At 41.4% G+C, this 14,337-nt stretch overlaps 1 protein-coding gene across 13 annotated transcripts in view; it reads right to left on the reverse strand.

The window, feature by feature from the left end:
• Nucleotides 1-14,337, reverse strand: part of MLIP (muscular LMNA interacting protein) — a 308,623-nt gene that overhangs the window by 184,736 nt on the left and 109,550 nt on the right. The gene's annotated exons all lie outside the window — the stretch shown is intronic.

Consider the following 14,337-nt stretch of genomic DNA (forward strand, 5'->3'; position numbering starts at 1 on the left):
CAGTGGCTCAGTTATTACTCGTCAATCTAGAAGGGGTTCTCTGCTGGGACTGTTCTACTCCCTGAAGGTCATGGCTGAAGTCACTTTAGATTGTCACAAAAATAGGGAGGAGTGAGCTACTGGCCATCTAGTGGGTAGAGGCCAGGGGTGTTTCTAAACATCCTACAGTGCACTGGTCAGGCCGCTCAACAATAATCTGTTTGGCCCAAAATGTCAGCAGTGCTGAGGGTGACAAAACCTCTTTACAGTATTTCCCTGACGACAAAACAGACAAACAAAAATATGAAAATGAACGATTGTGACAATGCCATATTTTGGTCTGTGCGTGCCTGAGTGCTAAGTTGCTTCAGTCATGTCTGACTCTTCGTGAGCCGATAGACCAGGCTCCTCTGTTCATGGGATTCTCCAGGCAAGAATACTGGAGAGGGTTGCCATGCCCTCCTCCAGGGGATCTTCCTGATCCAGGGATGGTAACTGCATCTCTTACCTTGACTGTGTTGCAAGCTCTTTACCACTAGCACCACTTGGGAAGCCCTATTTTGGTGATACAGTTGGCTTAAATATTAGCTAAGTGACTTGCTTCCCTACCTTAACTTCAAGTAGATGGGATTCAAATTCATGTTTAGCAAAGCTGCAGATCCCTTCATGACTCTCCTACTTGCCGCCTCAGGATTGCTGGAGAATTTTAAAGCCATCCACACCAAATCTACAGTCCTATCTTCTGTGTGTGTGTGTGTGTGTGTGTGTGTGCATGAGAGAGAGAGAGCTTCTCCACCACCACCACCACCACCACACACACACACACAGAGACATGTACTTTTTTTCTTTTTGTTAGAGACATAGTACTTAACACAGATGGAATGCCCTGCACACAACTGGTTCTCCTTCCATTGTGAAGCCTGGTACCCACATCAACCAATTGTTCAGAGTGAGAAGGTTAAAAAGACTGCCTTGGAGCCAGAAGGATGGAGATTCTAAGAAAGTTGCTAAGATTCTGAGAAAGTCAAAGAAAGTTGCTTTGGATAGAAGGTAAAAATTAAAACCAACCACAGTAAAAAACTTAGAATAAGATTGTCAGACATGCCAACTGATGACAGAGTGGGAGTGTCTTCCCAGGAGGGGTTAGTGTAGTCTGAAAGCCTAATTGATTCTAACAGAGAAAAGGCATCTTCGATGTATTTCTTATACATGAATGTCTATATCTCAAGATGTCCTTATAAGCTTGTGGGTACACTTTATACAGCCATCTGAGACTTTTCTGCCAGACAAGACACGGGCAGAACTTTATCACTGATGAACAGTTGAGAAGAAAATGTAAATCCCTTAAGGATCAGATCCCACTCATGATGGGGAGGTGAAGTCTGAGACCCTCTGCTTATGTTTCTTGCCACTTTTAACGTGCAACAGCAAAAGAAAAAGAAATCATCTTATCTCTCTAAAAATGATGCTTCCAAATTAGAGACAAGGTTATTTAAGAGGCAGGGAGGTACTATCCATAAGGATTCATGGGAAATCGGTTGCAGAGGTGTGGGCAGGTGAGGAGGTTCGATCTAGGGACTTACCACCAAGGCACTGGATCAAGGTCACTTTCATGCAGAGGATATGTTAATTGCCTCATTTGGTTACCATACCATAGTTTTTTAAATACGCAAGTTTGGCAGCTGTTCAAACGAAATATTTTTTAAACATGCTTGTACAATATAGATTTTAGTTTAAAAATAAACTCAATATTTGGGTTTAATTCAGGGTTTAGTAAATTCTTCAAGGATATTTGGTGTAATGGGATGTAACATTTTATTTTGGCTTTTTGAGATGATGTTCCAAGGGGATTCTGATTCTGGTTTCTGAAAGACTCAAATGTCCAGGTATGAAAATTCTGTGGAGGGACAGTCTTGGGCTTTGAGCTGTTTTGTTAGCATTCTACCCATGACAAACAGACACATCCTAAACCATTCAGTATACCTGTCATTCTTCAGAACCAAAATGCATTTCAGTCACCTTTTCCACTCTATTAAGAGAAGTACAGTTTTGAATCCTGGAAGGAAAATTATCTTGTGGTCTTGGAATACAAGCTTATTCAGGTAATATAAAATGCCAAGCAGCCTACAATTCCAGCTCAGGTAAGGTAACTCCTAATTGTATTTATATCATGGAAAATAGGTATTTCAGCCTTGTTGAAATATTATTGTGAAAGGACTTCTTTTTATCATCAAAGTAATGTAACTCAGCATGGCTACAAGTGTAGAGAATCTCTGAAAATACATAGACATCTTCTAAATTGTGAGTCAATTTAATTACTAATTTAACTAAAACTCAGAGAAAACCAAGTGTCTTTGAAAAGAAAGATGCTTTTGTTATACTTTTGAATGTATTTTTAGTTATGGAAATAATTTTTTTTTTAATCTTCAGGATTTTGTCCAAATGCTTTATTTTCTTTCTTTCTTTCTTTATGTTCCACTAGAAGTGTTCAAATTATTTGCATTAACTCCAAAAAATGTTTTAATTGGGAGGAAAAACTTAATTTTAAAAAAGTTTTAAGAAAGTATATTTAGTTATCATTCATAGCATAAGAATGAGCATTTTCACTAAAAGAGAAGAAATTCCCTTCTAGTGGGTCAGCATTCTCTATAATGTTGCATATATAAGACACACTTAAATGTTTAATACACTAAGTCTTCTTAGGGGTTAGCACATAGGATTGTTTAGGTTGAGGTGGGGGTGTCAGAGCACGTATGATCTCCATACAGCAGTCTCCAAGATTCCTGGAGTATGCACCAGGAATAAATAATAATCCATGTGCATGCTTTCACTATATGAATATTTATTTATTAATTATCTTGTGTGTGTACTCCTGCACAAACATATAATGTAAAAATTGTACCTAAATAGAAATCAAAATGGTGAAAATAAAAATTAATACAGATTAATAACCCCATGAAGCCCTAATAACGGAGGAGACAGACGGACCCCAGGCTGAACAGCTGCAACCAGTCTCCTGCTAACACTTCAAGATAAGATACCAGCAGGAGCACCGGGCACTTACTGGGTGGAAAGGAAAGTGACCACAATTCCTCATTCTTGAGGTCAAGGGGATTTCCCAGCCTGACACATGTGCAGAGCAGGTACTCCATTTAGGGCGAGTGTCAGGGAGGAAGGAGCTGCCAGCACACAACATGTTCTGCCAACCCTCAGAAACCTTCCATCTGGAATCCGTCTTGGCTGAAAGATGCACATGACTACCAGGAAGGGCCTTGAGTCGGGTTAAACATGGCCACAAGCAAGACAACCGGCCAGAGACGACCCAGAAGACAGCCCCCATGAAAATGATCTAAGCTGCCCCTAACTATGAGTTCACGGACTCTACACACACATCACACTTTGTTTCTAATAAATGCTTGATCTGTTTCAAACTTTGGCCCCTCTGCTGAATTCTTTCTTCAAAGAGGACAGGGACCAAGACCGTTCTTCCAGCCACCTCACTGCTGAGATCACTAACAGGCTGTGCTGGCACAGCAACCGAGACGTGGCGCCCACTCCGGGACCACTGCAGGACATGTAACGCAGGCTACTTGAGCGCCATGCACAGCTGACTTTCACGAGGCACTGGTTTCAGAACATCATAAGAAGTGGCAAACAATGCCCACCAGAGCTGAGAAGCTAGTTTGCCCTAAAATCCAAGGGACAATGTGCTTTAGGAGACATTCTTTGATGCCCTTAACATTTAAAGAACAGCCTAGAGAGATGGTGGGGATGGAGAAATAGCATTTATCTTCATGTACAAAGTCATGACCCAGTCTTTTATGGCTGGTCATGCTCTCTGGCCTTTTCCAGCTCTGGCTTGGAGACTGTCTCATCTGCCACAGAAGCCCAGGGAAGCGATGAAGGGTAAAATAAATCTGTACTTTGCCAGCCCTACACTCAAGTGCCTTGCCAGTCCCTCATGTCCCCCCGTGAGATTATTCACACACACCTTTTTCTCTCCTAAAGCTCCAGCCTCAGACCTTTGTCACCTTCAGGGAGCTAGGTGCCTCAGAGATCTCACAAAAGTTTCTCTTTTCCTGGATTTTCTTCAGAAAAGACAAACTCTTTTACCTTAATTCTAAAACCACCTGGTTTCAACTAAATGTGCAACATTTGGAAAACACATTAGCATATGAAGATACACATTTCTTCTTTAGAACAAGAGCTCAAGTGAAAATAACCCCAGCGTCCTTTCTTAAGGCTCCCAAAGGCAGCTGCTCAGCTGAAGAAGTTGAGCTCAACGCTAAACTCAGCCTCCCCAGGTGTATTCCCGTTGGGCACACTCCCCAAGCAGGGCTTCAGGCTCTTCCAAAAGACCGGCAGATGGCCCTTCTGGCAAAGGGTAAGGATCTCAAGGGCAGGTAGAAGGGACCAGAAAAGGAATTTCCTTCATAAGCACCTGAATATCTCTCGTGCTATTTACAGTTTTCTTAATCAGTTCAGTAAATGACAGCATCACCCAGGCTAAATCTGCTTTCCTCGGTTCAATCAGAGTAGTGTTCTCCCAACAAATGTGCCCACGTGGGTTGAGAGCTTGCATTCTTTCTCTTTCACTGCCACACAGATCTAAGAGCATGGGCCCTCCAGTGCAGAAGCCAGAGGGCCCACGAGAAGCCACCAACAGCTTCCAAGGATGCTCTTACCTGAAATTCCTTGGCTCTTTTTTTCCTAAAGATTTTTTTATGCAGACCATTTTTTAACTCTTTATTGAATTAGTTTCAAATTTGTCTCTGTTTCATGTTTTGATTTTTTTGTTGGTGAGGCATGTGGGATCCTAGTTCCCTGAACAGGGATCGAGCCTGCATCCTCTGCATTGGAAGGCAAGGTCTTAACTGCTGAACCACAGGGAAGTCCCTCCCTTACAACTGCATTCATTTTTCTTTTGCCTTTACTTTTCCTCCTTGATTTCACTTTTTCTTTCTTTCTTTTCCCTTCCGTGAAATTTTCCCTCCATGAAATATCTACCTCAACTGAGTCATTCAGTTCATTCTTCTTAATTAATAAACAAGGTAAACCCCAAAGCTTACTGCTAGCAACCTGAACCTTCTAACATCCTGAGAGGTTTATGTCTCTAAGGCAGATTTTGTAATATCCGCCCCACCCCTGACCCTCCACCCTTATAGCTACAGAAGAGTTACTTCCACACTATGTCATTTTGGCTCTGGACCATATTCGTATGGAATTTCCAAGGCCATTCCCACTGTTATCTCCTCAACAGTGTTCATTCATTTGCTGTTTTAAAATAAACGTTGATCTGAGCACGAGCAGTGTATCATTCGGTTCTGGAGACAGCGGTGACCTGAACCTACAAAATTCCCTGCCCTCTTGGAGCCTCTATTCTGGAGGAGAGAGAGAAAACAAAAGAAAAAAGCTATATATTAGAGTGCAATAGTGCTGAGGATGGAGGAAGAAATGGCAACCCACTCCAGGATTCTTGCCTGGAGAATCCCACAGACGAGGGAGCCTGGTGGGCTGCCGTCTATGGGGTCGCACAGAGTCAGACACGACTGAAGTGACTTAGGAGCAGCAGCAGCAGTGCTAAGGAAAAGATAGCAGTGGAAGCTGGATACAGAGTACCAGGAAGTGGAGATGGGAGTATGATACATTTAAATAAAGTGAACAGGAAGACTTCCTTGAAGTGACTTTGAAAAAGGAACTTGAAGGAAGTAAGGAAATGAATCATGCTGATATCTAGAGGAAACACCTCAGGAAGAGAGGATGGCAAAAGCCAAGAACTGGAGGTGGGAGGAGATCTGACTGAGAAACAGAGCCTGGGGTGGCTGGGGACCAGTGATCCTGGGGAAGAGTTCCTGGAGACACGGGCAGGAGAGGCTTGAGGAACCCAGGTCAGATGCGAAGACCTGTCCACCACTGTGAGGACTTGGGTTTTCATTCTGAGTGAGAAGGAAAACTCTTGGAATATTTGGAGCAAAGAAGTAACATGATCTCCTTATCCTGTGGAAGGGTCATTCTGGCTGTATTAGGAATAAATAATAGAACATGACAATACAGAGATAAATAAATTGATGACTTGCAATGGGGAGGGGAGGAGAACCGCAGAGAGACACTGGAATAAGTCTCTTTCTCCAAGGACACGTTTTTGTATAGTTTTGACCACTGAAATAATGCTGCTGCTGCTGCTGCTAAGTCACTTCAGTAGTTCCCGACTCTGTGTGACCCCACAGACTGCAGCCCACCAGGCTCCCCCAGCCCTGGGATTCTCCGGGCAAGAACACTGAAGTGGGTTGCCATTTCCTTCTCCAATGCATGAAAGTGAAAATTGAGAGTGAAGTCACTCAGTTGTGTCCGCCTCTTAGCGACCCCTAGTCTTTAAAATACTCAAAAAGGTAAAATTAAATCAACAATGGGAAGGAATCACACTAGTGACCATAAAGAGAAACAAATCAACACAGATATAGAACTGACAATATAACACAAGGGAAAACAAAAGAAATTGATCTAACTTTTGAGTTTAATTCTTATGCCAGCCAAAAAAATGCATAAAACATTAGTATACAACTCAAAGATCTTATAAAATCGAATATACCCTTAGAATCATGTCCCAGATCGAGAAACGGAACTTCTCCAGCACTGGAGACATCCTCATTCTCCTTTCCTGTCTCTATCAATCTAATAATGGCCGACCAAGAATAATCGCTACCCTACCTTCTAAGAGCACAGAACAATGTCACCTGTGGCGGGTGCAGGGGAAGGGTGAGAGGGGTATGAGTTTTTCTTTAAACTTTTTGTTTTATACTGGAGTATTCTATTGTTGATTCTGCTCACAGCACCAGTCATTTCTCTGTATCTCACTGCGTGCACTGTTCACTGAACCCAGGGTAGGTAAGGTGAGATCTAAGCGGCTGCAAGAAAATGCGAGGAGTTCCGTCTGCGTAGGAACGGCAGATGCGTTTATTTTCTCCTGGCTGGCATAGCACAGCACAGTACAACATAACTGCACACAACCCTTCAGGGCTTTTCCAGGTGAAGCTTTCAGGACAAAAAGCAGCCCGTGGCCAAGAGAACCTCGTGACGCGCACGCACAGTGCTAAACGTGATCTCAGCTGTTACATAACCATGCAAAGTCACTGTTTACAGAGCATGCGGGAGACGCTGTGAGAGCGTGGGCCGAGAGAGCCTGACTGACGCCATCTTGTTCATTTTCCCACAAGTATCAACGGCTTTTCTTAGCTCTATGTAAACGGACTCATATGGCATGAACTCTTTTAAGTCTGACTTGTTTTCCTCAATATTATATTGTAAGATTAATGTATATTGTTATGTGAAGCTGTAGATCCTTCACTGTGGGAGAAAGAAGATATAAATGTGAAGAGGGAAGATCAGAAATAACCCCAATTCAGTGGATGGTAGAGATGACTAGAAAAATATTTGCTTTTCCTAGTTGTTTCTGCTGAAAGGACTTAGAGGCAATGATACCCCAGAAACAACAAACACATAGGGCCCCTAAATCTTGATTCCTGTATGCCATATCCCCTGAAAAAGGACCAGGGTTGGAGAAATAACTAAATCCAAAGTTGAGTCAAGAGAACTACAAGATGATACGGAGACGGGCTGCGACCTGGAACCCTCTGCAGCGGTCCTGCAATGCTTGCTCCTGGACAAACGTCTCCTCGAGCAACAACATACAAAGAAACTATAAGGGACTAAAAATAGCTATGTGCATGCACAGTTGGGGCAAATTATGGACAAATACAAAAGACAAAAAAAAATGCATTGCCACTTTTGAAGGACTGGGAGCAAAAGCACATGCCCCCTGCACACACCACCACCAAAGCAGTGAGCAATCAGCTAAGCCACCCCTCCTGCCCAACCCCTGGACGCACCGCTACCCTCACCCCACATAAGGAACCAGCTCACCCCCTTTGGTGAGGGAGCCAGCAAGGGAATCTGTTACTTGTTTTTGCTCCCTGCTGCTGCAGTGGGGGCTCCAATAAAGCCTTGCTTAAATTTCTTGTCTGGCCTCTAGTCAGTTTCCATTGATCAAGAAGGCCAAGAATCCTGGTTGGGAACAATACTAAAAATTCCACATAAAACATAAATACATGGGGTAGGGGGAGAAAGTTCTTCCTAGCATGACAGTACCAACTAAAAGTAGGAATAATATCAGAGTCAGAAAAAAATAAATCCTAATAAATGCCAAAGCCATCAGATAAAAGGCTGAGAAGAGCACATACAGTCTCAATGCCTCCTCATAGATCACTAATTAATTGCAAGGAGAGAGGAAATATTTTACAGGAGATGAATATGGTAGACATCAACTTATACAAGCAATCAATGTGAACGTCAACAATAAAGTAACAAACTGAAATCATGTGCTTTCTTATGTGATAATAACAGGAATACATTGCTTGTATTTCATTCTAGATGAAAATAATCATCTGAATCTCATCTTGAGGGAACAAACAAAAACACCCAAATTAAAGGACTACCAAACAAATATGCTGCAGTCTTCAAAATGTCAACGTCAGAAAAGACGAAAGTTGAGGAAATGTCGTATATAAAGAAAACCAAAAAGACATAACATCTAAATATAACACATGACTCTGGGTTACATTCTAAATTGAAAAGAGACAGTGCTATAAAGAACATTGCCATAAAGAGTAGTTCACTAATTTTGCATTAATCCAAGCAAGAAAGAATGAGTTTGGGATGAAGGTATAAGCTGTGGAAATTAATATAAAACATATGTTCAAAAACAATACTATATCTATGCTAAATTTCCTAAATTTTATAACTGTAATGAGTTATATTAAGAAAATTTTCTTGTAATTAGAAGATTCATGCTGAAGTATTTTGGAATTAAATATTGTGATGTCAACATCTTACCCTGAATTGGTTCAACAAAAATGAAGATGATAGATGATGAAGACGGTGAAGATAGAGATATAAAGCAAATGTGGCAAAATGTTAAATAATTGGTGAATCTAGGTGAACATTACTTGATGTTCATTGTACATTTCTTGTTTTTCTGCAGATATGACACTTTTAAAATAAAAAAATAGAAAGTTTGAAAAGAATATATCTATTAAACATTTTTAGTTTTAATTATGCATACCTCAGTTTTTAAAAATCAGAAATATCAGCTATCAATGTGCTATAATGAATCCTTTGTTAGCCTAAAGCAAAAATACAATTGAACTGTCACTACTTTCTTATTTCGAATGCACAGAGAGTTATTTGGCAATAGATGCTAATCATACTGGCTTATTTAAACTGATTTGTTATGACAAGATGTCCTAGGAAAGAACAGGTGTGGGGGAATCTGAAACTTTGCAAAAGAATAAAATCTACAGTTAAAAATAGAAGACAATACACTGTAGGGGAACAGGGGGCAGCAAAGAGGGCAGGTTGGAGGCACTAATTTTGCACAGACAGGAAGTATGGGTTCGGGACCAAGGCAATAGCTGTGGAAGAAGTGAGAACTGGGGAGACTCTATATTTTCAGAGTAGATCAGTGATGAGGCTGATGGCCTGAATGTGGGGTATGAGAGAAAAAGAGAGGAGTCAGTGGTTGCTCCAAAGTTTTGGACCTGGATAAGAAAGTAAATGCGAATAGATGCTTATGGGAGGATGAACACTGGTAGGCAGCTCTGTACGCAGTGACTTCTTCAAAGGAAGAGGAGGGAGGGCTTCTGAGATGAAGGTTCCACTTCTTGATCAGGGAGACACTTTAAAGCGACATCACTACAGATGCTATGGACATTAAAAGAATAATAAGGGAATACTGTGCATGAGTGTATGACCACAAAACTATCAACTTTGGGTGATTATAATATGTCTATATTATGTATTACAATGAACATATCACTCCGGTGGGAAATGTTAAAAATAGGAGAGGTTATGGATGTGTGAAGGCAGAGGGTATGTGGGAATCTGTGTACCTGCCCCTCAATTTTACTGTGAGCCTTAAATTGCTCTAAAAACTAAAGTCTTCATAATTTTAAAAATGGTTAAATACTATCTCACAAGGCCATACGCCAAGCAAACGGTAAACCTGGAACTCAAATCCCAGTCTTTCTGATACCACAGCAATGTGATCTTAACCAATATCCTACAATGCTTCTCAGAGAGACGCCTCTCAGAGATGTAACTTGCAACACGGCCATTTGGAAATGAAGAGACTGGACTCAAGAGAAAGGAGTAGGCTGGAGATGTACTCTCAGTGAGCCCTGTTTCATCCTTCGGTTACCCACTGAAGGAGCTCCCGTCTGGAGATGGGGATTTACTGAAGGTGAAAAGTCTCCCACGGGTGCAGTTCCTGGAGAAAAGCCATCTACAGGCTAAGTGCAATGGATTTGAAATCAGACCTACCTGTGTTATTAGATCTTCCAAGAAGTATGCACTTGTTGCAGAATCTGAACACATTTCTATAGTAACTTGACATCATCTCAAAGAACCTTCAAGTCATGACATATATAACTTTCAGACAGAAAACAAATGAAGTCAAGACAAAATTTTATAGAAGTTCACAACAGCTGAATTTCTGGAATAAAAACTTAGTATTCAACTGCTCTCTTGCCTCTGAGATAAAAAGACCTTTGGGAACAGTTACAGCTGTGCTACCCTGGGGGAACAAGCTTAAAAGACAATGAAAACACACTAATCTTCCCAATTTGACAAATTCTAGACGAATAAAAATGCCTGAAATTGCAAGGCAAAGACCACCTTTATCCTTATTAACCAAAATAAAAAAAGTCCCTAGCTATTTCACCTGTACACATATCCACCTGCTAGAAGACATAGAAAAACAATCAAATCACTCTGGAATGCATTCACGGTGGATTAAATAAATCCTTTTCTCTCTGTCCTATTTCACTGGCACCTAGGTAATGTGATCCTGACTACATGAGCAATGCCTCACAAATAAAAGCGGCAGGAACATTCAGTACCCATTCAGTATTCCATCCTCCCAGGCCCGATATACCCAACACCCAGTGTAATTATATACAGCACCATAAACTACAGTGTTATCTCCAGCTACTACTGTGGATAAATCTCAGTTTCAAAGGACACCATTGGAGAGAAAAACACAGAAACTTCATAAGTGGAGTGCTAAGTATCAACTGAAGAGCCTCGGAATGCTTGAGTGCCAGGTTAGGAAAGAGAGGAGGGTGGGATAGGGAAAGAGGGGGAGAAAGAGAAAGAGAAATAGCAGTGAAGTTCAAAGAGCAGCCAAGGTGCGGAAGTGAGAACTGTGACTTTTGATTTTTGCTCTCCTAATGCATAGCTAAGAATATGTTAAGGACTTAGAATTGCATTTCGAAATACATTTCAAATGTATTTCAATACATTTCAACACACTTCAGAGTTTAGTTACATCTTAAACAAAAGATAATTCCTTAAACTCATGATGCTCCCTCCAACCCACAATTTACTCAAATGATTTCTTGTTACATAAAGTTACAGTAAAATCAACTTTTCCTGGAGTAATTCTAAGTTGAGCATGCATCAGTCCACAGCAACTTGAACATCTGTCACCTGCTACCTTATAAACAGTCACATCAACTACAACATACTACCGTGATATGAAAGAAGAAACACGAAGACAGGGACAGCATTGTCGATGTCAAAATCATGACACGGTAACAATAATAAGGAATTTAACTAGTAACGCCAGAGAACTCACAGAACATTCCAGCCCAAAGTACCAGCTGCCCACGGAGCCTGGTGCCATGTGTCAAGCTGGCAGAGGTCGAGAAAGCAATGGTTGCAACGACAAGGCCAGGGTCAGCCAACAGACCCTAACTGGCAAACACTTGCTGGTGTCAGCTGCTGATACTGATGAGCCGGGAAGATGACAAAGCATTGTACAATCATGCCCCCCTTCCTCCTGCCTCCCCAACAACTCTGGACCAGAAATAGAGATGCATCTGTTATTCCAATTGCATCTCAAGATATTAACCTATCTCAACCTTAGTGTCGTTCTAAGAAAAATTCTTTGCCGGAAAATGGAGGAAAGCCCTATTTTAAAGGTTATGAAAAGGGCCTAATCTGTTTTGATTGCAAACGTGTTGTTTAGTCACTAAGCCATGCCCTTCTCTTTTATGACCCCAGGGACTATAGCCCGCCAGACTCCTCTCTCCATGGGACTTCCCAGACAAGAATATTGGAGTGGGTTGCAATTTCCTTCTCCAGGAGATCTTCCTGACCCAGAGATCAAGTCCGCACCTCCTGTATTGCAGGCAAATTCTTTACCACTGAGCCTGCAGCGATTCCTGGTATGCATATATGCATATAATCATATGCACATTATGTGTATATATCAAATAACTAAGGCTGACAGAAGCTCCTCAAATTGAAAGCCTTAAGTACAGCCTCAAATTTACAATAACATCCATATTAAATCAACACTCTCAAGTCAACTCAAGCAATTTTTCTAGGTATCATCTATGTGCCAGGGACCAAGGAAATAAAAATGAAAAGGTCTGTTTTTGCTCTCACTTGAATTCATAGCCTTAGGAGAAAGTGAAGTCACTCAGTCACGTCTCTTTGCGACCCCATGAACTATATAGTCCATGGAATTCTCAAGGCCAGAATACTGGAGTCGGTACCCACTCCCTTTTGCAGGGGATCTTCCCAACCCAGGGATCGAATCCAGGTCTCCCATACTGCAGGTGGATTCTTTACCAGCTGAGCCTTATGAGGGAAGGGGGCAAACAAAAACATTGCACAATGGAGTCACCACTACGTTAACCCACCAATGGGAGAAATGCTCTGCATATGCAGAGCTGGGGAGAAGGCACTGGCAGTACACGAAAAATTTTTTATAAGGATTTATAAGTTAAATATATATTTTAAGGGCTCCATATAGAGCAGCCTTTAAGAACTGGAATAATTAGCAAATTATGTAAGGAGAAAATTCACAGAATGAGCAACACAAATGACAAAAACAGAACAGGAAAAGATATGCAATCTGCCTCGTAATCAGGAAAGTGCAAATGACACTCATAATGAAATGCCATTTCCTCCCCAACCAAACTGGCAATACTAGATGCTGCCAGGATGCAGAGGAACAGGTAATGTCACACACAGCTAAAGGCAGAGTAAGGCCACCTTAGAAAGTAGTTTGGCAACGTCTCAGAACAGGAGACTGTGGTACGTGCCATGACCAGCAATAGGTGTATAGCCTAAAGAAACTACTGCACACAGCCCAGGAAATCACGTGCCTGAATATTGTATTGATGCTCTCCCTCTGAGGAAAATGAGAATCTAAAAGCCCATAAACTTAAGAATAGATAATTAAGCGTGATGAATATATCCAATGAAATAGCACAAAGCAATAAAATTAATTCCCTAGAATTATATCAACATAACAATATCCTCATGCGAAGAGTTGACTCATTGGAGAAGACTGATGCTGGGAGGGATTGGGGGCAGGAGAAGAAGGGGACGACCGAGGATGAGATGGCTGGATGGCATCACTGACTCGATGGACATGAGTCTGAGTGAACTCCGGGAGTTGGTGATGGACAGGGAGGCCTGGCGTGCTGCGATTCATGGAGTCGCAAAGAGTCGGACACGACTGAGCGACTGAACTAAACAATATCCTAAAAATAGACTATTTTGAAAACAAGCAAATTATAAGAAAATAACTTCCATGACATGATTTGTGTGGTATTCAAATAAAACACAAACCAGCTACATATAACTGTATAGATTACAGGTGGTGTTAGTATGAAGTGCTCATGAAAATCATAAACACTAAACCCAGGACAGTAAACTATCCTGAGAAAAATACAATAGAAAGAGGGAGATAAGAAGTTTCCATTAATGTTTAAAGATCATTATTTCTCTTTGTTGTGGATCGGAACTACTGTAAGATACTAACAATAAGCTCCAAAAACGAAACAAAAGCAGAGGCAAACAAGCAATTGGCTCTGCCTCAAGATAAACAACAGTGAAACTAGAGTGAATAAAATGATCATGAGTCATCGGTGGTGGTGGTGGTGGTTCAGTCACTAAGTCGTGTCCGACTCTTGCGACCCATGGACTGTAGCCCGCCAGGCTCCTCTGTCCATGGGATTCTCCAGGCATTACCTGGCATCAAAAAAAAAAAAAATCTGCCACGGAGAACTCAGAATGTACTAAAAATTTTTGAGAAAAATATTTTGATCCCAACACCAATTTAGAGGGTCTGCTGCTTTCTGCTCATTGATTGCAACTGAGACTGAATACAGTCACTATGATCAAATATTCTGTGTAATCTTCACAAGCACTAAGGGTGCCCTTTTTCATCTCCTCCAATGGAAACCCACAAGTGTCTTATGACCATGAAGGCAGCACCTCCGCAGGATC

The sequence above is a fragment of the Ovis canadensis genome, chromosome 20 (assembly GCF_042477335.2).
Source record: "Ovis canadensis isolate MfBH-ARS-UI-01 breed Bighorn chromosome 20, ARS-UI_OviCan_v2, whole genome shotgun sequence".
NCBI classification, from domain to species: Eukaryota; Metazoa; Chordata; class Mammalia; order Artiodactyla; family Bovidae; genus Ovis; species Ovis canadensis.